General features: G+C 37.7%; 1 protein-coding gene and 1 non-coding gene across 2 annotated transcripts in view; one reads left to right on the top strand and one right to left on the bottom strand.

Moving 5' to 3' along the window:
- Positions 1-26,933, top strand: part of LOC105095642 (methylglutaconyl-CoA hydratase, mitochondrial) — a 231,733-nt gene that overhangs the window by 77,056 nt on the left and 127,744 nt on the right. The window lies entirely within an intron of this gene.
- Positions 21,902-22,036, bottom strand: LOC116150084 (small nucleolar RNA SNORA70). The gene has a single exon (XR_004133759.1). It is a non-coding gene; the product is annotated as a small nucleolar RNA SNORA70 (small nucleolar RNA).

The following is a 26,933-nucleotide window of genomic DNA, read 5'->3' as shown; positions in this document are numbered from 1 at the left end:
TGGTAGAATTCTTTTTGTTTTACCTTTGCTGCCCATTTGTTTGGGCCTTCACATTATTAATGCTCTTTGGAAAAGGCTTTAGTGCTTTAGTGCAGTTTACAGCTATCTTTTATAGGTTGCCTTTTTGGGGACATATTAAGTAGTATACCAGATGCTTGATCAGATTAAATACTGCTAGCCTGGAATACTTCTTCCCAAGGGCTAATCAGGTCTGTTTTCTTTGCTCTGTGTGCTTTTGCATGATCAAGATAATCTCCTATACTTAAACTTACAAGGTTTGTTACTGTATTTTGTCCAAAAATAAGTTTGAATTATAGAAAAATTGGAGAAAATCATTTGTTTTAGTAACTTAGAGTGTATAATAGAACCATTCTTTCAAACTTCTCTGAAAGGTTTTCTTATGTATATTTGAAACAGACAATTGAGTAGATCTGTCTTTATTAATATGTACACATTAAGTGTAGTGTAAGTCTGGATAAACAAAATCTCTTTACATACTTAAAAAGAATATTTAAACTTATATCCTACATTATTATAAAAATCTTAATATTACTCAGACCTCATTTATTTATTATTGTTGAAGAATAGCCTTTCACATAATTAGAGCTTTAATTTCTGTTCTGAAGCAGTCATATTCAAAAACAAAATCCTCATAAATTACTCATTTATTGGTTATCTCTTAGCCCCCCAACCCCCTAAAATTACTCATTTTCCCTCTTCCCTTTCTGCCCCCACAGAGATTTCTCTTATCTGTACATCTGTATTCTAGTGGCACCTTGTTTATTTCCAAAACTTATGAAGTGGTCTTGCCTCAGATTTCTTGAGGATGGGAACTTCTGTTTTTTTGTTTTTTTTGTTTTTGTTTTGTTTTTCTCCGAAAATCATCTTAGGTGTTCTCACAACACAGCGTGCAGTAGGGACCCAGGAGGTACTTGCTGAATCTGATCAGACTTTACACTGTGCTGTGATTCACTGAATATGTTTTCAGGGGCTGCTGGGATGTGAGCAGTTTTTCTGAAATTCACTGGTAGGGTCTCTGGCTCCTGACTTCGGTTCAGTTTTCTGTGTCCTTTTTCTAATATGCTGGAAGAGCAGATAATTAAGCACTGTTCATAACATGATCCCTTCCTACACTGGAGGCTGGACTGAGATTTCTGACTTCTCATTTAAATCTATTATTTAGAGTCAACAATCATATTTTACTTATTTTTACATTTTTAAAATTAGATTTTAGTTTAAGAAATAGTATGTCAAAATGTATGAAATGTATACAATATGTGTGAAAAGTATACAAAGAGAAGTCCCACTCTTACCCCCTCCCTCTACACCATTTCCCGAATAAAAGTAGCAATTTTTATTATTTTATTTCATCCTTTTAGAATTTCACTATACAGATGCATAAAAACATACATAAATATACAGATATATGTGTACTCAGTAGAATGTTAAGATACTATTTAAAGTGATAATGTGAAAACTGTTACAGTGTGAAAAATACATGTTATAAGAAGAGAGCTGTTTGTGAAATGTTATTCCCATTATGACTGCACCTGTGTGAGCTCTGTCTACAAATAAGTCACAGCTTAGGAGTGGTGTTTTCTTTTTTTCACCTTCAAATTTTTGGTGATAATAATTATAGTAAGAAGTTATATTAAGCTAATATATACAAAGTAAATAATTTTGAAAAAAATTACCAAGCATATTTAGTGTATTTTTCAGTTTTGGTAACTAAAATTGTGACATTAATTGCATTTCTGAATTATTGTTGCAACGTTTAGGAGGAAAATTTTCAGAATAAAAAGACCTTATACAACTCTTCAGATGCTTTCGTTTTACAGAATCTCTGTGAAGTTAAGTACCTGGTTTAAAGGTGGTCGCTTCTCTGGAACTACTTCTGACTCCTAGGGCAGAGTTTTCTTTACTATACCAGTGATTTTTAATCTTTTGGGATAAAGTCTCCTTTTTAAGTTCTTACAGTTTCATGCACTTACACGCTATAGTGGTCCTGTGTTGACTGAGAAGATGTGTAATGTCAGATGCCACTCTGGGTACAGTAATCTATTTAGATGAATTTTCTGTTTGACTACAGTGATGTCTAGATCCAGAAAAAATACATATCGTAGTTACCATGGCTGGAGATGATGTTTCCTCCACGTACATGCTTTCAAATAACCATGCTGTGCCCCAGGCATGACTCCAGGTTGGGAGTCGGTGTCATGGACGTATCTTTCTTGTGGATGCACTCCTCTGGGTTCATGGCTTGCCTGTACGTCTCTTAGTATCCTGAGAAATACCATTCTGATAGTCAGGACTCACTGTGAAATGTTTAGGAGTTAAAATTTTAATATATTTAATGAAATTATGAAAAAGTCCTTTTAAACTAGGCTACTGCATCAAATGTAACTGTTTGATCCTGTCATCTGTTTATTTTTGTTCTGTTAAGTGTTCTAAGGCTAAGTAGCAAAGTACATACGTGTTGTTTTTACCATAAAATTTTTGAAATGAAATTTTATGAGAAATTACTGAGTCTGAGGATCTTTTCTTTTGAAATTCCTGAAATAAATTATAAACAGTTCTTGGTAATTGATTCCTGTATGTAGAACTCTAAATTGAGTATTTCGCTGAATTACGCTAGTGTGGGTTTTTTAAAAAAGTGAAGGTACTTTTGCTTCTGCTTTTGAGTTCTAGTAAATTGTCTTCTGACTAAAAGCTTCTCACTAAAATTGTTAACATGCTTTATTGAATGTTGTATTTTCAAATGGATGTAGATGTCATGACATGATTAAATATATGGGGACCTCTGACTAATGAACTTTTCTATTCAGTATTGTTTCAGAATCTCAAGTTAAGTTATATTTGTGTATTTGAGTGTTAGTCCCTTAGAGAATTTGTAAGTAAAGTGAAAGCTAGATATCTACAGATTTGTATTTAGTTTAGCGTAGGATTCTTTGGAAATTTAAAAAAAAGTGTTATAGAGATACGAATTAATTGCAAAAAAGTACCAATTTTAAGTATGTAGTTGATTAATTTTGACAGATGTTTAAACCATGAGGATAGTTGTGCTGTAGAACATGTTCTTCACTTAAAAAGCTTTCTTTTTTCTTTTTAAATTGAAGTATAATTGACTTATAACACTGTTAGTTCCCAGGTGCATGGCAGAGTGATTCAGTCTTTCTCTACGTTACGAAATGGTCACCATGATAAGTCTAGTTACCATCTGTCACCATACAGTTATTAAATATAATTGACTGTTCCCCTGTACATTTCATCCCTGTGACTCATTTATTTTGTAAGTGAAAGTTTGTACCTCTTCATCTGCCTCCCCTATTTCACTCATCGTCCTACCCTTCCCCCCTCTGGCAACCACCTGTTTGTTCTCTTTGACTCTGTTTTTGTTTGGTTATGTTTGTTGATTTGTTGTTTTGTAGATTCCACGTATAAATGAAATCATACGGTCTTTGTCTTTCTGTGTCTAACTTACTTCATTTAGCATAATGCCCTCTAGGTCTACCCATGTTTTCTCAAATGGCAAGATTTCATTTTTTTAATGACTAATATTCCACTGAAAATATGTATCATATCTTCTTTATCCATTCATCTATCAGTGGGCACTTAGGGTGCTTTCATATCTCAGCTGTTGTAAATAATGCTGCAGTGAAGATAGGGGTGCATGTATGTTTTTGAATTAGTGTTTTTGTTTTCTTTGGAAGGCTACCAAGGAGTGAAATTGCTGGATCGTATGATAGTTCTATTTTTAATTTCTTGAGGAGTATCCATACTGTTTGCCATAGTGGCTGCATGAATTACATTCCCACCAGCAGTGCGTAAGAGTTACTTTTTCTCCACATTCTCACCAACACTTGTTACTTGTTTTCTTTTTGATAATAGCCATTCTGACAGGTATGAGGTAATATTTCATTGTGGTTTTGATTTACATTTCCCTAATGATTAATGATTTCATGTGTCTTTTGGCCATCTGTGTATCGTCTCTGGATAAATGTCTATTCAGGCCTCTGCCCATTTTTTAATTGGGGTGTTTGTTTTTGATGTTGAGTTGTACGAGCTCTTTGTATATTTTAGATACTAACCTCTTATTAGATATATCATTGCAGAAATATTTTCCCACTCAAGTAGGTGGCCTTTTTGTTTGTTGATAGTTTCCTTCACTGTGCAAAAGCTTTTAGTTTGATGTCCCATTTGTTTATATTTGCTTTTGTTTCCCTTGTCTGAGGAGTTATTCACAAAAAAATTATTGCTAAGACCAATGACAGAGAGTATACTGCTTACGCTTTCTTCTAGTTTTATGGTTTCAGGTCTTGTATTTAAGTCTTTAATCCATTTTGAGTTTATTTTTGTATATGGTGTGAGTATGTAGCCCAGTTTGATTCTTTTGCATCAACTGTCCGGTTTTCCTAACACCATTTATTGCCCTGTTGTACATTCTTGCCTCCCTCGTTGATGTTAATTGGTCCTGTAAATGTAGGTTCATTTCTGGGCTTTCTATTCTGTTCCCTTAATCTGTGTGTGTGTGTGTGTGTTTTGGTGCAGGTACCACGTTGTTTTGACTACTGTAGCTTTGTAGTATAGTTTGAACTTAGGGCATATCATACCTTTAGCTCTGCTCTTCTTTCTCAAGATTCTTTTCCCTATTTGGGTTCTTTTGTGTTTTTATACAAATTTTAGAATCATTTGTTCTAGTTCAAATGCCTTGAGTCTTTTGATAGGAATTGCACTGAATGTACAGATTGCCTCGGGTAGTGTGGTCATTTTAACAGTATTCCTCAGTCCATGAGCACAGAGTATCTTTCCATTTGTTGGTGTTGTCTTCAGTTTCTTTCATTACTGTCTTACAGTTTTCTCAGAGTAGGTCTTTTACTTCCTTGGTTAGACTTATTCCTAGTTGTTTTATTATTTTTGATGCAATTGTAAATGGGATTATTCTCTTATTCTCTCTTTCTGATAGTTTGTTGTTAGTGTACAGAAAGATGACAGATTTATGTATATTATTTTGTACCCTGCAACTTTGCTGAATTCATCAATATGCTCTAATAGTTTTTGGTAGTGTCTTTAGGACTTTCTATACAGGGTATCATGTCATCTGCAAATAGTGACAGTAAATTTATTTACATCTATTCTTCTCCCTAGTTCATTGAACATCTTTGTGATCTTTATCTTGAACTCTGTCAGGTGGTTTGCTTATCTCCACTTCACTTAATTCTTCTGGAGTTTTCTTTCTTTGGAACATATTCCTTTATTGCCTCATTTTTCTCAGTTCTCTGTTTTACCTCTCTGTATTAGGTAGGCTGGTTATACTTCCCAATCTTGGATAAGTGGTCTTATGTAGGAGACGTCCTATGGGATCCAGCAGCATACGCCCCTCTGGTCACCAGAACTCTGTGCTCTAGGGCTGCCCCCTACTTGGGCTGTGTGAACCCTTTGATGGCAGGGCTGACTGCTGTGGTCATGCTGGGAGATGGGGCTGGCCTCTGGCCTGGTTGGCTGCCAGGCTCTGCCTTGTGCAGAGGCTGCAGGTCACTGGTGGGTGGGGCTGGGTACTGGGGCAGCTGGCTTTGAGATCAGGTTGTCCTGGGGCTGGTGCCAGCCTACTTGAGGGTGGTGCTGTTAAAAATCTTTCTTATGCCCATATGGTGTCATATAGCCTATCCCCTCCCCTTCTCCCACCCCCTTAAAACACTTGATCTCATTGCTCTTGCCATAGTTTTTCCTCTTCTAGAATGTCCTATGAATGGAATCCTTCTGTAGGTGGCCTTTTGTATCTGGCTTCCTTCCCTTAGTGTAATACTTTGAGGTTCACCCATGATACGTGTTTCAGTAGTTTCACTTTATTGCTGAGTATGATTTTCATTATGTTGCTGAGCATTTGTTTTACATGCTAAATAGTCCACTGCATAGTTACAGCACAATTTATCTGTTTCGCAGTTAATGGTCATTTGGGTTTTTCCACTATTTTGGCTTTTATAAGCATGTTTTTCTTTCTTTCAGATAAATAATTGAGAGTGGAATTACTGGGTTTTGTCATAACTATACATTTCATTTTATGAGAGACTGCTGCTATTTTCTAACCATTTTGTGTTCCCGCCAGCAATATATGATACTTCCAGGTGTTCTGCACTCTCATCAACACTTCATATTGTCAGTTTTTAATTTTAGACATCCTAATGGGTATGTAGTTACATGTAATTGTGGTTTTAGATTGCATTTCTTTAATGCATAATGATTTTGAGCATCTTTTCTGGTGCTTTTTTGTCACCTGTATATCTTTTTTGGTGAAGTGTTTATTCACATCTTTTATCCATATTTTAATGAAAATAAAAATAAAAGATCATCTTTTTATTGAGTTAAAGAGTTTTTAATATATTCTTGATACAGACCTTTTGCTGATAAATGATAAATGATAAAGATAAGTAAGAGTATTTTTACTCCTATTCTTTGGCTTGTCTTTTTCTTAACAGTTTGTTTTGAAGAACAAAAGTTTTTCAGTCGAAAAGTCCAGTTGATCTATTTGTTTTCTTTTATGGTTTGTTTCTATTTTGTTAACTAAGAAACCCTGACCTACTCCAAAGTCACAAAGACTTTCTCACTGTGTTTTCTTCCAAAAAGGTTTCAGTTTTTATATTTTATACTTAGACCTGTGATTCATTCTTAGTTCATTTTTGTATATATCGTAAGGTGTGGATTTAGGTAATGCGGTATAGTAATATAATATATATTTATGGTGTAATCAAATAATATATATTTGATTTTTGCCCTGGGTTCCTGGCACAGAGCTCCTAAAATCCTGGAAATTTCTTTGGAGTAGTAAGAGCATCTTTTGTATGCTAATGAGATGGCTGAAGGCAGGGACCCCAGATGACTTTAGAATGGGGTGGTTGCCAGAAAAATCAGTCCTGGGGTTAGAGGGTTAGAACTTAAGCCCTACTCCCCCAACCCTGAGAAGGTAGCAGGGCCAGGGACTGAGTCCAGTGTCTACTGGACAGTGGTTTAATCAGCTATGCCTAGATAATGAAAATGCCATAAAAACCTATAAACAATGAGGCTTGGGGGGATTTCAGGCTGGTGAACACGCGGGATTGTCGGGAGGGTGAAACCTTTGTGTCCCTCCTCCCCTGTACATCTCTTCCTTTAGGCTGATCCTGAGCTGTGTCCTTAATAATAAACTGGTAAATGTAAGTACAGTGTTTTTCTAAGTTTTGTGAGTTACTCAAGTGAGTTATTGACTCTGATGGGGGATTTGTGGGAACACTTGAATTTTTAGCTGGTTGGTCAGAAGTCTGGGTTCCCCCCAGGACTTAGGACCAGCGTCTAAAGTGAAAGCAGGCTCGTGGGGCTGCGCCTTTCACCTGTAGGATCTGCGCTAACTTAGGGAGTCAGCATCAGAATTGAACTGAACTCTTGGACACTCAGTTGGTGTCAGAGAATTGGCAAATTGGAGTATAAATCACCCCCTCTCCCCGCATTTAGTGTCAGCAATAGGACTGGTTGGACTGACCCATAGAACTCAGAAAGTGCTTTATTTATTATTACTGGTTTATTTTAAAGGATACAACTCAAGAACAGCCAAGTGGTAGAATGTATAGGGCAGACCTCGGCTAGAGGGTGTTCAGAACCTTCCATGCCCTCTTGGTTGTGGCACCCTCCCATATATGTGTTCAGCAACCTGGAAGGTGCTGTTGCTTCTTCTTCTTCTTTTTTTTTTTTTAAAATTTTTTGTTTTTGACAGGGGGAGGTAATTAGATTTACTTATTTATTTATTAGAGGAGGTGCCGAGAGTTGAACCCAGGACCTCATGCCTGCTAAGCAAGCCCTCTACTGCTTGAGCTACACCCTCCCCCCGACCCGGGAAACTTCTTGAACCCAATTGTTAATGGATTTTACAAAGGTTTCATTACATAGGCAGGATTGATTGAATCATTGGCCATTAGTGATCCGTCTCTTGTCCCTCTACTGTCACCAGAGATTGAGGGGTAGGGATGAAAGTTCCAACCTCTTATCATGACTTGGTCCTTCTGGTGACCAACCTCCATCCTAAAACTGTTAAGGGGCCCTCCAGCAGCCATCTCATTAACATAAACCCAGCTATGGTTGTGAGGGGCTCATTATAAATGAAAATAGAAAATACCTCCATCACTCAGAAAATTCCGAGGGTTTCAAAAGCTCTGTGCCAGGATACAGTGACAAAGACCAAATATATTTTTTATCATACATCAGGGTTTTTTTTTTTAATTCATACGTATGTCCACTTCTTTCACCATTTATTAAAGACTAACTCTTCCTCCACTGAATTATCTTAGGGCCTTTCTAAAAAGTCAGTTGACCATATATATGTGTGAGTTCTGCCCAGGCTCTCTCTGCTCTTTATTGTCTCAATTAGTCTGTACAAGCCTTGAACATACTTGGCTAAATTTAGTCCTAAATATTGCCTATTTTTTGATGACATGGTAAAGTGGCCTTTCTTAATTTAGACTCCTGATTTTCATTGCTAGCATGTGGAAATGTGATTGATTTTTTGTGTATTGACTTTGTATCTTGCAACCGTATTAAACTCACTTTTTAGTTCTAGGAATCACATTTGTAGATTCTTTGGTATTTTCTAGGTAGATGGTCAAGTTATGCGCAAATAAGGACAGATTTACTTCTTCCTTTCCATTCTGTTGGCCTTTTGTTTTATTCTTCTCTTAAAATTAGGCCCTTATTATGGTGTTGAATAAAAGTGGTGAAAATGTCCATCCTTGCCTTTTCTTCAACCTTACGGGGATGCATTCAGTCTTTCGCCATTAAGTGTAATTTAGCTGTAGATTTTTCATCAATATACTTGACTAGGGTGAAAAAGTTTCTATTCCCAGTTTGCTGAGTTTTTTTGTTTGTTTTTTTAATCATGAATTGGTGTTGAATTTTATCCAAAATTTTTTTGTACATACTAAGATGATTATATGGTTTTTCTTTCTCAGTCTCTTAATATGGTGAATTGATTGATTTTCAAATAGTAAACAACCTTGTATTCCTGGAATACACCCTTCTTGGTCATGATGTTTTATAGTTTTTATATATTGCCAGATTCAATTTGCCAAAGTTTTGTTGATGAATTTTGCACTTTGTTTGTAAGGGAAATTGGTTTTTAATTTTCTTGTCATTTCTCTGTTTTTGGTGTCAAGGTATTACTGGTCTCAAAATGAATTGGAAAATGTTCCAGTTTTGTTTCTTCTGTTTTGCTGGACAAACCTGTGTAGAACTGGTAATATTTCTTACTTGGTTGTTCAATAAAATACACCAACAGAGCCATCTGATCTAGGAGTTTTCTTTGTGGGAAGATTTTTAACTAAGATTTTAATCTCTTTAGTAGACAGAAGACTATTCATGTTATCCATTTCTTTTTACGTTTTGATAAATTATGTCATTTAAGGAAATTATCTGTTTTATCCAAGTTTTTAAATTTATTGGCATAAAATTGTTCATAATATTCCCTTATCCTTTTAATGTCTATTGAATCTATTTTGATATCTCCTATTTCATTTTTGATATTGATAATTTATGTCACTTTTCTTAAAAATTCTGGCAAAACATTGATTAGTTTTTTGATTGTTTCAAAGAACCAGCTTTGATTTCATTGTTATTATTTTTTCCCGTTTTTCTGTTTCATTAATGTCATTAATTAAGTAATAATTTTCTTTACTCTGTGTGCTTTGGGTTTAATTTACTTCTCATTTTCTAGCTTCTTAAGGTGGAAGCTTAGATTATTGATTTCAGTCCCTTCTTCTCTCCTGATGTCAATGTTTAATATTATACTTTTAATTTCTCCGCTTGAACATACCAGAGATGCCATTAAAAATGGCTTAGATTATTCTTTTTGTGGAAGTAATAAGTATTGGCTGTTGCTAATTCATTTCTGACCTTGTTTTTCCATTAAAAAAAATTACTACCTAAATAATATTTTATGCTCTTAGATATTATTTTCTTTTTTAAAAATAGGAAGTATGTATTAGTGATAACTTGCTGACTCATCTCTCTGCTTCCACTGTTGCCCCGCTGAGGCACACTCCCCATAGTGTAGCCCGAGAAATCTTAAAACATAATCACTTCACACTTCCTACTCCAAATAATCCTCAGAAGTAAAGTGTGGTGGGCTGAATAACGCCCCCCGAGGCTGGCTGTGTCTTAATCCCCGGAACCTATGAATATGTGATCTTACAGTGCAAAAGGGACATCACAGATACATGTAAGTCAGAGATCCTGAAACGAGGAGCTTATCTTGGGTTACCCAGTCGGGTGAATGTATAGACAAGGGTCTGTGTGAGAGGGAGGCAGGAGGATTAGAAGTTGGAAAGAGGAATGAGAATTAGAAAAACTACTATGAGGGAAGAAATGACAGCAATGCAGGGAATAAGCTCTGAGCCGAGGAATGTGCACAACTTCCAGAAGCCGGCAAGGCAAGGGAGCTCATTCTCTGGTACCTCAGGAATGCAGCCCTGCCAAGTTTCAGGCTTCTGACCTGGGACTGCAGGATGATTCCACTAAATTTGTAGTTATTTATGGGGAAGCTGATAAAAAATGTGTAAAGTCTCCTGACCCGGCTGCCTCGCCTTTTCCCGCTGGCTCTCCCCTTCTCCCCCTTGTCCATCGCGCTTGGCCTCGCAGCCCTCGTTTCTCTGCTAGACAGAGCTCGTCTCCGCTCAGACTCACTGTGCTCAGCGTTTCCTCTGCTTGGAAAGGCCTCTGCTCAAATGTCATCTCCTTAGAGAGTTGTGACTGTGTCATTTTAGCCAAAACAGGCGTCTCCACTTCCCCTCACTGTCACATTTTCCTATTTTAGCTTCATCTTCTCAGTTCCTGAATTTATTTTTTAGTTGTTTGTTACCAATCTGCTTCTTGTACAGATAAGCTCACTCTGTGGAATTGGGGCAGGAGCCCAGCACCTGCACAGTGCCTAGTCATTTAAGGCACTTAACAGATAGTTAATGGGATGAAGAATTGAAAAATTTTGGTTGCTAATGTAGTGTCATTGGCAAAGTGTCATGGTTAAGTAAAGCATGCTTTGTGTTTTGATACAGTACATGTATAGGTGGCTTATAGGGTGAAGAAGAGGCAACTGCTCTTGGCCTTTCTCCCCCCGTCCCCTGTCCAGGCCTGCCCAGTTAGCCATGCTGCCCTTAATGGGGAGGGGACATTAGAAGGCACTAGAAGCCAGAAGAGGTCTTCCATGAAGAAGTCCCCTCTTTCACAAGGCTAGAGGAGTGTAATTCAACCCATGACCCTGGGTCAGGTTCAGTATTGGTCCAGCCGCTAGAAGGGCAGAGCTGAAAAAATTAGAAAAAAAAAATTTACATCAGTTTGCCTCTGGCAATTTATATTTAGCAGCACAGTTTGCTTTCTGAGAGGGTCCCATGGGAGCCAGAGTTAGACTAGACTAGGGTTAGGCAAACCTTTTCAGTAAAGAGCCAGGTATTCTAGCCTTTGTGGGCCTCTTGCAGTCTCTGTCATATGTTATTAAATTTTTTTTTAAATTTTTATGATGCTTTAGAAAAAAGTAGACTGTAGCTCGAGGGCCATATGAAAGCTGGGTGCAGAGTGGCTGCAGTGTTCTGAGCCCTGGTTCAGGCTCTGTTCCTTTTACTTGTCTGCTTGACAAAGTCCATTTCCTGGGACCTGGCCCCTCACCTGCAGCTGGGGAAGCCGGTCTCAGCTTCCTCGAGCTTCACAGCTAGATGTTAGACACCTGGCCCGTGCAGGCTGTGTTGTGTGTCTTAACACACATTAAAAGTGCCCTCTTTTCTTGTGTGATTGATGAATGATCCTGCAGACATCACTGCAACTCACAGTTGTACAAATATTTTGTTCAGTGAGAGCATCGTTTGGGTGAATGCTAGACTCGAAGGCCACTACCATTTAGGAGTATCTTGAGGTTTAAGGTTCCTGGAAACCTCCTGATTAGAATTTCCATGCGAGTAACTTAGGACTTTTGGGGGCAGAATAAGATTTGAGAGATGGAGGTAGTCAGTGTATTCACATTTTCTAAAATAAAAGTAAAGCCAACATGATTACTACATTAAATTACAATATAACTTACTCATTTAAAATATTTATAATATTATATACTTGTTATCTCTTAACTGTAAGTCTCTGGAAGTTTTCTCCTCTTGAATTATATGAAATATCTGTAAATTGGTTTTGCTTTTCTACAGATAGGATAGCCTTTACTGGGTGTCTTTCTTGAAGCATTGTTTTGTTCTGGCAGGCAGTTACTCTTCTGGAGGATCTGCCCAACCCTTTTGAGGCTTGTTTTAAAAGTTTCTGATGTCTACACGAAATGCCTGGGTCTTCTGTGTGTTTTCTCGGTTCCTGCTGGCCATGATGGGGACACCAGGAGTTGTTCAGGCCAGAGCTCCCTGTTGTTCTTTCTTTGATAATTGCCTGTGAAATGGCAGTTGCCCCGGCTTAAAGCTTAAGGGGAGCCCGTGTAGATTATTGGAGCCCTTTGCCTGAGAGGCGCTCTTCTCTTCTGGTTCCCTGTCCTGCAGATTCCAGCCACACGGCCTCCCTGAACTCTTATCTCTGGGCATCAGCAAGACCACTGTGTTGTTGTATTTAGGGCTCCCTGCCATACACCCCAGCCTAGAAAGCACCTGGGAAAGAAAGCTGGAACAGTCAGTGGGCTCCCAGATCGATCTGTCACTACTTGTCGATCAGCTTCTGAAAGATACGTCATATATACTGGGTGAAGAAGGGCTCGTAGTGCAGTACCACTGACTCCACCACAGTCAGAGGTGGACGCCTCCAGTTCCCTCAGTGGGGAATGGTGTTTAGGAACCAACATCTGAGTGCTCAGGATGCTCATTGTTCCTGGGGAGTCTCTGCTTCTAGGCCCTTTTACTGCACACAGCTAAGAAATAGGGAGGTAAAAAAACTAGATTATGTATATACACACACATTTATGTCAAGGTCTGTATTTATATATTGGAAACCGTGATTTCATACAAATAACTGTTTCCAGTTCATCACCACAGGATTCACTTTCACTCTCTCCTGTTCTGTAGATGTCTTATTTGCAGTATATTTACTCATTTGCTCAATCTTCTAGTAATGGAGAAAATAGTTTCAAATGACTTGTGTGTACCACTGTGATAAATCCACTTTCTAACCAGAGTTTAATATTTAGAGTATTTATGTCTTTAGACTGAGGGTAGAGAGTAAAACTACCGTGTTGAAAAGTTATTTACATTATTTCCCCTTCGGTTAATTATGTTTAATTCATACAAAGTAAAATTAGGTTTCCTCACTCGTTTATTTCACGTTGCGTATGTGAAGTGTCAGCACAATTTCAAAAGTCAAAGCTGTCCCTGGAAGTCCCTGGAAGTGTCACTACCCCTTCCTCCTCTAATCTCTTCCAATTTCCACCCTTGAGGGTTGTTAATGAACCTCGTTCATTTCTAGTTTATCTGTCATGTTTCTTTCTGCAAAATTAAGGATATACTTGTTTAAGCATCTCCATTCTTGTACAAGTAGCGTCCTGTACATACTCTTTTGTCCTTCATTTTTTTCGGTTAACAGTATATCCTGGGAATCACTCCATATTAGTTCACAGAAATGTGATGATAACTGGAGTATATAAGGGTTAATGGGACTTTCTCAGAATGGAGCTATGTCCCCAGTTTGCATGCTGATGACACCAATCCTGGTCCTGTTTGAGAGGGAGAAGTGACACAACTTCAGAAGAGAAGCCTTCAGGCAAGCCAGGGAGCCTGGGATGCTGGGCAGAATGGAGACTTTGGGTTTTGGTTGGTGAAAGGACACTTCACTGTGAGGGAAAATGAAGGCCTGTTTATTAGAGCCTGAATTCTGATAAAATTCTATGTCAGAGCACTCATTTTCATTTAATGGGGAGTTGCTATAAATGACTCTTGAGGAAAATTTGCTATGTAGATTTTTTTAAATTAATTTTTTTAGAGAAATTTTAGATTCACAGCAAAATTGAGAGGGAGGTACAGAGACTTCCCATATACCCCCTGCCTCCTCTCATGAGGAGCCTCCCTTGTTATCAGCATCGTCCACCAGAGTGGTACCTTTGTTACAATTGATTAACCTCCATGCTTACAAGTGAGTAACCCTACACAAGGGTTCACTCTTCATGTTGTGCATTCTATGGGCTTGGGCAAATGTAAAATGGCATGTATCCGTCATTGTAGCATCATACAGTGTATTTTCATTGCCCTGAAATTTAAAAGTCATCTGTGTTCAGCCTGTTCATCCCCTTCACCCTTGCAACCACTGATCTTTTTACTGTCTTTATGCTTTTTCACCTTTTGCAGAGTGTCAAATAGCTGTTATCATAAAGTATGTAGCTTTTTCAGATTGGTTTCTTACACTTAGTAATATGCATTTAAGTTTTCTCCATGTCCTTTCATGCCTTGATAGCTCTTTCTTTTTATTGCTGAATTATTTTCCACTGTGTTGATGTATCATAGTTTGCTTATCCATTTACCTACTGAAGGACACCTTGGTTTCCTCCAAGTGTTGGTGATTATGAATAAAAGCTACTGTACATACCAGTTCAGACTTTCGAGTGGACATGTTTTCAACTCCTTTGGGTAACTACCAAGGAGCATGATGGCTGGACTGAATGGTAAGAGTCGGTAGTTTTATAAGAATCCACCAAAATGTCTTCCAAAGTGGCTGTACCATTTTGCCTTCCCACAGGCAGTGAAGGAGAGTTTTTCTTGCTCTACATTCTTGCCAGCATTTAGTGTGGTCAGTGTTCCACATTTTGGCTATTCAGATGCGTGTGTGGTGTTATCTCTTTGTTGTTTTAATTTACATTTCCATGATGAAGTGTGATGTGGAGCATGTTTTCATGTCCTTATTTGCCATCTGTGTATCTTCTTTGGTGAGGTGTCTGTTAAGGTCTTTGGCTCAGTTTTTAATCGAATTCTTTATTTTCTTACTGTTGAGTTTTAAGAGTTTGTATCTTTTAGATAACATTCTTTTATCAGATGTGTCTTTTGCAGATACCTCCTCAGTCTGTGGCTTGTCTTCTCATTCTCTTGACTTTGTCTTTTGCAGTGCATACTTTCTGGTTTTAATCAAGTCCAGTTACCCATTATTTGTTCCATGGATTATGCCTTGATGTTGTATTTATACATTGAATTTATACGTTAAATTGGGAAGAACTGCTATCTTAACCATTTTGAGTCATCCTATCCATGGGCCATGAACATGGACTATCTCCACTTAATTAGTTCTTTTTTGCTTTTGTTCATACATTTTGTAGTTTTCCTTATATGAATCTTGTACATATTTTATTAGATTGGTATTACTTTGAACAAATTATTTTCTGTTAGCTCAGTGAAGAAGAAGATGAGTAGAAGTTTTTATTTTACTTTCACTTACTCCTTTTTGGATGCACTTCCTTTCCTTTATGTGGATCTGTATAATTTTCCTTCCCTCTAAAGAACTTTATTATTATTTTTTAAAATATTTCTTGCAAGGCAGGTCTCTTGGCAACATATTTTCTCAGTTTTTGCTTTTTCCTTCACTTTTAAAGGATAATTTTGCAGGTACAGAATTCTAGATTTGATATTGTTTTTCTCTCCACACTTTAAATACTTCACTTCACTCTCTTTGCTTGCGTGGTTTTTAAGGAGATGTCAGGTGTAATTCTTATCTTTGTTCTCTTATGGGTAAGATTTTTTTTCCTCTGGCTTTTGTCAGAATTTATCTTTGACTTTTCTGTAGTTTGAAAATATTATGCCAAGGTGGGTTTTGTTTGTTTTTTATTCTTTTATTTTTTTTGCATTGGTGTTCTTGGTGTTCTCTGCTTGTTCTCTGAGCTTTCTGGGTCTGTGGTTAGGTGTCTGACATATTTAAGGAGATTCTCAGACATTACTGGTTCAAATATTTCTTTTTCTTTCTCTCTTTCTTCTCCTTTTGGTATTCCTAATATGCACATATTACACTTTTTGTGCTTGTCCCTCAGTTCTTCGATGTTGGGGTTTTATCTTTTAATTTTTTTTCATTCTTTGTTCCCTTTTTCAGTTTTGGAAGTTTATGTCGTGATAGCCTCAAGCTCAGAGTCTTTCCTCAGCTCTGTGCCGTCTATTAAGAAGCCCATGAAAGCTGCTGTTCATTTCTGTTACAGTGTTTTCATCTCTAACATCTTTTTGTTTTTTTCTCAGGGTTTCCATCTCCTTGCATTGCCTGTCTGTCCTTGCGTGCTGTCTACTTCATTCCTTAGAGCCCTTACCATATTAGTCATCATCATTTCAAATTCACGGTCTGTAATTCCAGCATCTCTGTTACGTCTGTGTCTTTAAATTGTGTTTTGGTGACTTGGTGTGCCTTTTACTGTTCACTTGATAGCCCCGCATGATGATGTGCTGGATAAAGGACCCTCTGTAGATAGGCCTTTAGTGATGTGGCGAGGTGGCGGGAGGGGAAGTGTTCTGCGGCGATGCTGTGATTAGGTCTTAGTCTTGTCATGGCCTGTGCCTCTGAACTGTGAACTTTGTGGGTGTTTCTTCATTTTTTTTCCTGCCCCCTTAGGTGGGGCTGGATGGCTAGAGTCGGCTGGAGTTGGGTATCCCTTCCTCCAGGTAAGTTAGGCTCTGGTTGGTTAGTTTCCCCTGAAGGCAGGCCTTGTTAGGAACAAAAGTCTCTGGTATTTCAAAGTGGCTCCTTTTCCCCATCCCCTGCCAGCAGGAGGAGGGGGTTTTGCTGCAGTATTTACTCTGAGAAGCCAGTGAGGCTCTTGGAGGTAAATTGCACAGAATTGCTGGGTACCCTGGAGTCTTTACCCCTCAGAGTTGCTCCTGCCGAGCCTCCAGCAGTTCATCAGCTGCGTTTCAGGTTTTCCTGCCCTGGCAGCGGTTTGCGCTGCTCGCGTGTCTCAGCTCTGGCATGCTGTGGTTCTCCGTATCTGTTTGTTTTTTTGGTCTCAGGGGCAGCAGTTTGCCCTGTGCCTTCCTCTGCTCTCTTTCCGATCCTAGAACTGTTGATTCAGTCTGTTCAGCGTTTTACTTATTGGGACAGAGTAGCAACTTCTCGGCTCCTTACATGTGGAACTGGCAACTGCAGGTCTCTATAACTCCTCATAGACTGAAATTTTATATTTATTTGAATTAAAAGGTAGTTTCAGATCCAGGATGAAGCTTAAGCTAAAAGTACTTAAGAATTAGTGTTGCTGTTAAGGTCTGAGAAGCTGTGAGGGTAGACATAACAAGACAACTATGCTCCTGAGCTTTAGTTGGTCCTCTCTCACTCAGAACCTTGGCTGGAAGTTCCCTGTAATGATTAGGGCTAACCTTTATGCCCTCACCAGTCAAGATCCCATTCCTTGAGAAAGGAGTAGCCTGAAGCTGGACCCATTTGTTATCATTTATAATACATCATCTAGTACATAACAAGCATCAGTTAGGATTCTCTCAGTTTCATGTTACAGAAAAATGGGTTGCGAACTTACTTACACTCATAATGTTGTTAGGATTGTTCTAGTTGAGTGATTCTGGATTGTTGTGAAGTTCCTTTGGCTTCGCTCTTTTCTGTCTGCCAGCTTCATTCCCAGCTTGGTAGCCTGAAGCTTTAGTAGTTCAGGGCCTCCCATCCACGGATGACCACGTTGAAATGAAGAGAACACTTTTGCCCAAATTCAGGCTGGAGCCCTCAGATTGATCTTGATTTGATTCTTGGGGGAAGAAAGTGTGCTGGTTAGCTCAAGCCAGCCAGAACTGACCCCTAGATGTGGGAGTGGGTTTAACTTCTTTCAGAGTACATGGAATGGGGGGTGAGGGATGGGGGCGGGCCAGAGGCCGAGACCAGAACAAACATAAGGCTGCCTTTAGGAAGTGGGAAGAAGGCGGTAGACAGCCAGTGTTCATGAATTTGAAAATTCCTGCTATAAACTGTCTTCTATTACGGTCCAACTATAAAGAAAAACTTGGATTCCTTTAATTTATTCATTGATTTCTTCATCAGATTTCTTGGAGGGAACCTGTTATGGGCTAGGTACTGTTCTAGGATCTGGGGATTCAGCAGTAAAAAAGACCTGTTCTTGAAATCACCTGTTCTTGTGGAGCCCCAAGGCATGGAGGTGGGGGAGGCAGTTAAATAACACTATTGTAAATATGTACGGTGTCCATTAAGTGCTCTGAATGCAAATCAAACTGGGCAAAAAGAATGAGTTGTTGTGGCTGGTGTGGAGGATTGCTGTTCTATATGTGGTGGAGAGGGAAGGCCTCAGTGAAGAGATAAATGAGTAGAGAGTCCTGGAGAAGTGAACTAGTGAGCCTTATGAGTGTCTGTGGAGTAGTGTTTCAGGCAGAGGGGGAAGCAAGGACAGAGCCTGGAGGCAACGTCATACTTTGCAAGGTAATGGGAGAGCAAGAAGGTTTAATGTCTGGAGCAGGGTGAATGAGAGGAAGAGAGCTAGGAGGTGACGTCACAGAGGTAGGAGTCCAAGTCATGCAGAGTCCAAGTGATGTAGACTTTCTGCTTCTACTCTGAGTGAAAAGACTGGGGTGTTTTAAGCTAAGGCGTGACTTGATATGACTGAAGTTTTAAAAGGCTTGCTCTGGTTGTGTGTTGAGAACAGACTGTTCCAGAACTTCTGCCTTTTGATCCTCAACAGTTAAGATTATACTTGGACCAATGTAGCGGTGGTGGAGGTAGTGAAAACTTGTTGGATTTTACATATATTTTGAAGGTGGAGTCAGGGATTTATTGATGGAAAGGAGTGGGTATGAGGGAGAAGAGTCAAGATTGACTCTGTTTTGATCTGAACATTGGAAGGATGGAGTAATCATCAGTTGACAAGTGGAAGAAGGCAGGAGGAGCATGTTCTGGGGGAGGGGAGTGTTTATGGTGTTTGAGATGCATATTAGACATTCAACTGGATGTATCTAGTAGGCAGTTGGACTTAGGAGTCTGTAGTTCAGGGTAGAGGTCTGGGCTTGAGGTAAAAATTTTGATATCATTGGTATACAGGTGGTATTTAAACCTTTGAGTAAATGAAATAAGAACAAGCAAAATAGTCTAGAAGATGGTGAAAAAACAGAGAGGGAGGTGGAAGGAGAAGACAAAGAACTAATGAGCTATCCTCAAATGCAGTGGTCGAAATAAATTCAAATTTATTACGTATCATAGTCAATGTCAGTGTACTAAATTCTTTAGAAGACAAACAATTGCTGGCTTAAGGAAAGTTATCACCTAGCTGCTGTAAGAAACACTTAAAACCTAAGGATATAGCTTGAAAGCTGAAGAGGAGAAAAAGATACTCCAGTCCAATACTGACTAAAAGAAAGCTCATATAAATATATTGATATCAAATGAAATAGACTTTGAAACAAAGTTCTATTAGAAATAGTTATCAGAGATAAAGAGAGTCAGTACATCACAATAAAAGGTTCAATTCCCCAGGTAGGTGTAATTCTCAACTTTTATGCTGTTAGAAACAGCCTCAAAATATATAGTGCAAAAATTGACATCTTCTATGAATTGTACTTTTATGAAAACTAGAAAAACATCTCTCCTTTTATGAATTGATGTTTTATGACTTTCATTCTTTCCTGGAGGTCCTCTGAAGAACAGAAAATTTGCTTTAGAAAAGAAAATTAACACTCATTTTCTCTTTCTAGTTACTGTATGGTTCATTGGACCTTTTTATGAACCTAAGATGCTATAGATTCTTACATCACTATATCTTTATATTGGAAATTTCATCTTCCTAGATTTTATTAGTCTTTATTCCCAACTATGCTAAGAAAAACTAAAATAAGAAAAAAATAGAAGAATGAAGGATTTGTCTAGAAAACTGTCAATGTTCCTGCATTATCTTTGAGTCTTTATTGCATTGCCTCAAGAGTTGCACATACTTTTAGAAAATATAAATGAAGTCTGGAGATACCATCTTTGTAGTCTTTTAGTTTTCATTGAACACAGTTGAGAATTTAGAATTTTTCATTTTCTACCTATAATGGTTAAGAGTAGAAAAGTTGACAGGAAGACATTTCGCAGTTGTTAGATGGATAAAATAATGGTCAAAACAGACAGTGGGATTCTAGGGCCTCATTACAATGGTGAACTTGATCATATGAGTGAAATCTTAGACTGTGAGACATCAGATGACAGTATCCTAGATGAATTTTCTTGAACTCAAGAATTGATCAGTGAGCAGTACATTTCTGTGGTTTATATAAAGGAAATACGGAATTTGCATCAAATTAGTCATTAGGCAGGAAGGGCTTCATCATGCGGTATTTTTTGTGACAAGAAGTTAGACTGTCCCATTTTGCCAGAAGGATGTGTGACAATATTCTTGAATTTCATATAATGTTGTGCACAAACATTTACTTGAAGAGTGTTGACAGCAGGTGTGTGTACAAAGGTGATAGGAAGAGAACATGTAATAGAGAAAAGAAAACAAGTCATTGGTTTGATCATTCTGATGGATGTTTATAAATCTGCAAATGAAAGTATTTTACAGTCAGGGAACAAAGAATATGGCTGTCCTCAACAGGTTTATAAGCCATTGATTTTCAGAAGCACTCCATTTCCGCAGTCCAAGTTCAAGAAGAAGCAGAAGTGATGGTCATGTGGTAGAGATATATTTGAAATCTGGAAACAGATTTTATAAAACTATATGTCCCTGGTTCGTGCATGTCAGTTGACCAGTTTTATTCAAATGATATAGCCCTTTCACGTGTGTTTGTGTGTGTGTGATGTGTGTAAATGTGAGTGTGTATGTATATTCACATGTGTGTATTTGTAGGTATGTGTGTATATAATACACATGTGCACATACCAGGAAAATATTAAAATATGGGGTGTCTGTATTTCAATTTTGACTACAGTTTTCAGCTAATTTGCTTTTTTACTATCCTTTTATTTTTCTGTAAATTATTTATATAATGACCTAAATATTAAATAGAAGAGTCTGTTGACTCGGCTGATAAAGGGAGTTGATTATTTTTCCTGGCCTGCTGAGGGTTAATGTAACGTACCTGTGTGGATCACTGTCCCCAGTATCTGACTGTGCATCCCTTTCAAGCACACATGGAATATTCATGAAAATTAACCATCTGCTTGGCTATAAAATATAAAACCTCCACAGATTTCAAAGGCTGAGTTCTGTGACTACAGGCAGCTAAGATACAAGCCATTTACAAAAGATAATTAGAAGAAGTCCCCTACATTGAGAAACTTTAAATAACTTCTGAGTAACTTACAGCTCATCAAAGGAATTATAATGGAAAGTAGAACATACTCAGAATTAAATTCTAACAAAATACTTTAAAAGTTGTGTAATACAGTTAAGATTGTACTTTAAGAAAGAATAAACGCTCAGGATGAAGAAACTTAAGAATCCAATTTAAAAAGTGACAGAAGTAACTACAGAATAAACCCAGATAGGGTAGAAGGAAGGAGGTGAAGATGAGCATAAGCTTATGACGTGGAATACACACAGTAAGTAGTGAGGATGGTAAAGTCCAAAGCTGGTTCTTTGAAAGTCAAGCTTCTGGAGGGGAAAGCGCCATGGCTCTCATGAGTTCAGGGCCTGCCATTTGCCTAGATGGCCACAATTAGGGATGTATTTAACCCCCAGCCATGTAGGATGATCCACTTCTCTGCCACCATGTCTTGAAATTCATCTGCGTTAAACTTAGTAAATCTTCACTTCTTGGGGATATGGGTCTTCTGGGGCCAGGGAACTTGAACTTGGCCCTGCATCGGACCTCAGTCACATGCTCCTTGTTCTCCACCTGGTGTGGGTGGACACGATGACTTGGCCAGTGTGGCTCCTGGGTCCTGTGTGCTGGGACTTTCCAGAGGCACCCTGAATACCTGTCTGGAGCCTAGACTGGGGACAGCATGAAGTTAGACATGAATGTCCACTGGAAAGGGCTGTCTCCAAGGTCCCTTAAGGCAGTCCATACAAGCAGCAGGCTGCGTGCACTACTGAGGGGGCTCCTGTTTGCAGCCATTGCACACCAGGCCTCCTTGGGGAAAAGAGCATGGCGGGCTTAATTGGCTGCAGAAGGAGTATTTTTAACATAAACTTTTAAATTGAATTATAATGAACATATGGAAAATCACACAGACCATAAGCATGTAATAAATTTCTGCAAAATGAACTCACCTGTGCAGTCACCACCCACATTAAGAAATGAACACTACCCTTACCAGCACACCACAGTGCATTCCTTACGCCTCTTCTTCTCATTAACCATCTCTCACCCAAAAGATGCTGTGTGTTTTTCTGATTTTTATTACCAAGTACTAATTTTGCCTGTTTTCAAACTTTATGGAACTGGAATTATCCAGCATGTGGTCTAAGGCTGACTTCTACTCAGCATGTTTGCGGGGTTCAGTACGTACTGTTCACCTAGGAATAGCATGATCATATTTGGGAGTATTTCACAGTTCGTTATGCTGTTGGTGAGTATTTGGGGTGTTGCTGGTTTCAGCTGTTCTGAATAATGCTTCTATGAATGTGCTTGTGCATTTTTTTTAATTGAGTTATAGTCAGTTTACAGTGTTGTGTCAGTTTCTGCTGTACAGCACAATTCTTCAGTCATACCTGAACATACATATATTCATTTTCATATTTTTTTCACCATGAACTACTACAAGATATTGAATATATTTCCCTGTGCTGTACAGTATAAACTTGTTTATTTTATATGTATTGTGCATGTTTTTTTAGTTACATATCATGCATTTCTGATGCATGTGTGCACTTGGGGTGGGATTGCATTCCAAAGTGATTTTTACCCCCAGCAGCATTAAATCAGAGTTTTCATTGCTCCTACCTTCACTAACTTCAACTCTGTATTGCTTATAAAATTGTGTTTTTAATTTATGTTTCCTTGTTGGTTAATTATGTTATACTCCTTTTCATGTCTTTATTAGCCGGTGTGATGCCCTCTTTTGTGAATTGTCTGTATCGTTTACTTGTATTTTATAGTTGGCTATTTTATCTTCCCAATTTACAGCTCTTTATACGCACAGGGCACGTGTATTTCAGATAACTTTTCCCATTCTTTCACTTCCATATTCCCTCGCTTAATGATATCTTTTGAGGAACAGAAGATTTTAATTTCAGTGAAATCTGGTGTTTTCCTTTTAGAAGTCTTTGGGGAAATCTTTTAAAAATCTTTTTACTAATGTCTTGAAGATATCTTTGGATGTTTTCATTTAGAAGTTAATTGTTTGACCTTTCACATTTAGGCAGTAATTCACCATTAATTGATTTGTTTGTGTATATAATATGAAGGGTCATGAACTGTTTTTTCCCATATGAACCTCCAGTGGCCTTATTCCCATTTATTGGCATGTTCCAGCAGTGCCATCTTTGTCATAAATCAGGCAGATATTTTCTGGACTTGCTGTTTTGTTCCATTGCTCTGTTTATCTTTGAGCCAATTTGAAGTTCTCTTAACGACTATAGCTTTACAGTGTATCTTTTAGTATAAACTCTTCAACTTTTTCTTCATTCTTCAGCCTTTTCTTCTTCAAGAGCTATCTTGACTATTATTAGGCTTTTGCATATTCATTTTGTCAGTTTCTGAAAGCATTAGGGCTTTGATTGGAACCACACTGAATCTATTAATTTGGAGCAAATTTACATCTTTTAGCATGGAGTCTACCAACACTCCATACAGTACTACTACATAAACACGATGTAGTTCTCCATTTATTTAGGACTGCTTTAATTTAGATTTTGTAGGTTTTTGTGTCAAGATCTTATACATCTTTTATTAGATTTATTCCTTGGCTGTTTGATCTTTTTAATGTTAATATAAATGATACCTTTTTAAAATTGCACAAATTTCTTTTGCTACTATATAGAAAGAGTTGGTTTTCATATATTGAACTTGTATCTAGCAACCTTACTAAATTCACTTATTTACATGATTTGTAAATTGTTTTGGCTATGTTTCATGTATGATTAAGCTATCTGTTAACAATGACAGTTTTATTTTTTTCTTCTGATCTTTGCAATTAAAAAACCTTTCTTATTACACTGACTAGTACATCTGTTCCCATCTGTATAATTTCTTGATCTCTGAGAGGAAATAATTGACCATTAAAAGTGATGTTAGCTATAGGTATTTTATAATTGCTCTTTATCAGATCAAAAAATTTTTTATTCCTAGTTTGCCGTGACTTTTTAATTAATAATGAAGGTTGATTAGAAAGGACACCAAAAGCACAAGTAATAAAAGAGAAAAATTGATGAACTGGACTTCTTTAAAATTAAAACTTCCCAAACCAATCAAGAATTATCAAAAGATAAGCCACAGATGGAGAGAAAATGTTTGTGAATCATATTTCTGAAAAACACTTGTACCCAAGAATAAAACAAATTATTTAGGAAAAAAATTAGCAAAAGATTTGAGTAGACACTTTACTCAAGAAACTGAATTACATTTTCAGTTTCTTTATTATGTATTTGTGTTTTCAGATTTTCTGTTTGTCAGTTTTGGTAAGTTGTGTTTTCCTAGAAATTTGTTTGTCATTTTTCAAATTAATTGGGCTAGAGTTGTTAATAATATTCCCTTACTGTTTCATTGTCTGTAAAATCCTTAGTACCGGCCTCCTTTCATTCTTGATTGGAATTTGTGCTTTCTTTGATCCTCCATTATGAGTCTTGCTAAAAGGCCTTTTATTTATTTTAGTTTTTCTCAAAGAGCCAACTATTTTGATTTTTCTCTCTTGCACATGTATTTTCTATTTACAAAATTATTTTTTACTCTAGTTTTTAATCTTTCTTTTCTTCTATTTTGGGATTTTTTCCCTCCCTTTTTTCTATTTCTAGTTAGGGATACTTGATAAGGGTATTTGACTGCTTGCTTTATCAGCGCCTGTGAGAGATCTGTTAAAACCCACTGTGGTTGTCGATGTGTCAGCTTTTGCTTCTTATATTTTAGAACTGTCTTTTTTGTTTTTTATTTATAATTCTTAGGACTTTTTTAATGGATCAACATGTTTGCTATTGTAAAGTGACCCTCTGTCTTGAGTCATGTTTCTTGCCTTCGTTTTCCCTTGCCAGAGATTAAGATGACTTTGCAAGTTTTCTTTTGCTTGATATTTGCATGTTGTTTTTACCCTTTTTCTTTAGCCATTCTGTGCTCTTATATTTTAAGACATATCTCTTGTAAATGGTATCAAGTAAGATTTTAAACTCTCCTTGCATAACCTGTGTGAAGATTTCCCTGTAGTGTTTCTTTTAGTGTGGGCCTGCTGATGTCCGATTGTGTGGGTGTGTGTGTCTGAGTGGGTGTGTGAAAATGTCTTTATTTCACCATCATTTCTGATGGATAGATTTGATTTGTTTGGAATTCTCAGTGGGCAGTTATTTTCCTTCCTGACTTTAAAGGTGCTCATTTTCTGTCTCACACTGTTGTGTGGATAAAGCTGTATTCCAGGATTTCTCTGCTGGGACTGGTGTGCAGCGAATGGGCCACAAGTGTTACGAGCAAACCTTGATTCTCTTTGGCTCCTGCCATGGCTTCCAGCAGCCTGGTCTCTTTAACCCAAGTGTGCTTTTCAAAGCATGCTGTGTGGTCGCAGGGTCAGAATGTTGGAAAAGCCCCCGTCAGACCTCTGGTTGGTGTGTTAGAGCGCACCCTCATGGTGTCCTGGGACCAGAGGACATGATGGATCCCATGATGCAGTTTCGGGGGCCCCTCAGGACCACCTCCTCCAGAGTCCTCGTCTGTCCCATCAACTTCCACTTATTCATTGCTTTGGCTCCTCCTTCGTCCTCTCCCTTCCCCCGTATCACACTACTTTTAGCTACTTTTGTTAAACGATACGTATTATTAGCTAACATGCACTAAGCAACATTTTATATTCTCAGTTTACAGTTATATTCTCAATGTTAAATGACAGTGAGTTTGAACCATTACTTCATTAACAAATACATCCTATTAACTTAATGTAGAATTTTTTGGCCCTACTATTTTTCTTTGCTAAATTTTAATTTTTCATAGAAAAAATTAGTTATGAAGATATTATACCAGACATCTAAAAACGTTTAAAGAGTTAACATATTGAGAATCCATCACCTAACTTAAGCAACACAGTATTACAAAAAAGATTGAAGTTCTCTGTGTCCATTGCCAGTCACATCCCTCCCCTCTGCTGAGGTCACCACCAATTGAATTTGGAGTTTATTACTTCCATGCATGTTTTATATCCCTAAGTAGCATTCTTCTTTTAAAAACTTACGTAAATGATTATTATACTGTGTATCTTTCTGTAATTATATATAATTATAAATGTGTTATATTTATTTCTATACTTATAAATCTTCCAACATTGTTAAATGTATCCATATTTATACTTTAATTCCTTCATTTTCATGTTGCACATACAACATTCTGTTGCATAAATATGTTCCAGTTTTGTTATTAATCCTTTTGTTGAATGTCTAGGTTATTTCCAAGTGTTTTGCTATTTTTATATATGTTACATTGAATGTCATTGTACATGTTTTCTTGGGCATGTGTTTGAGAGATTTTCTAGGCTATGTATACCTAAGAAGTAACGGGTTGTGTGGGGTGTGTGCTTGATCAGCTGTAGTTCTCACTCCCTCAGGAAGTGTGTGGGCTCAGAATGTCCCCGCCTCGGCTGATACTCGATATGATGTCCTGTCATGATCAGTTTCTAGTGGGCTAGTAAGAGAGTGAGGAGCTGAGCGTATACCGTCTGTCCTGTAATTCTACTTTGTTGTTTGTCTGTTTATTTAAATAGGGACCTACCTTGTCTCAGAGAAGTTAATTTTATAAAAAAGAATGTCTTTGTTGAGCCACAGAGTAAACAATCCCTTAAGGAATTCTTTATGTTGATTTGTATCTGTTCCCAAGTGATGAGTCTGGGGTGAACTAATTATCACACTGTCGGTTTGTATATACTTTCAAATGAAT

Source organism: Camelus dromedarius, chromosome 31 (assembly GCF_036321535.1).
Source record: "Camelus dromedarius isolate mCamDro1 chromosome 31, mCamDro1.pat, whole genome shotgun sequence".
NCBI lineage: Eukaryota > Metazoa > Chordata > Mammalia > Artiodactyla > Camelidae > Camelus > Camelus dromedarius.
Note: the sequence above shows the minus strand (reverse complement) of the source record. Positions and strands in the feature narration are given on the sequence as shown.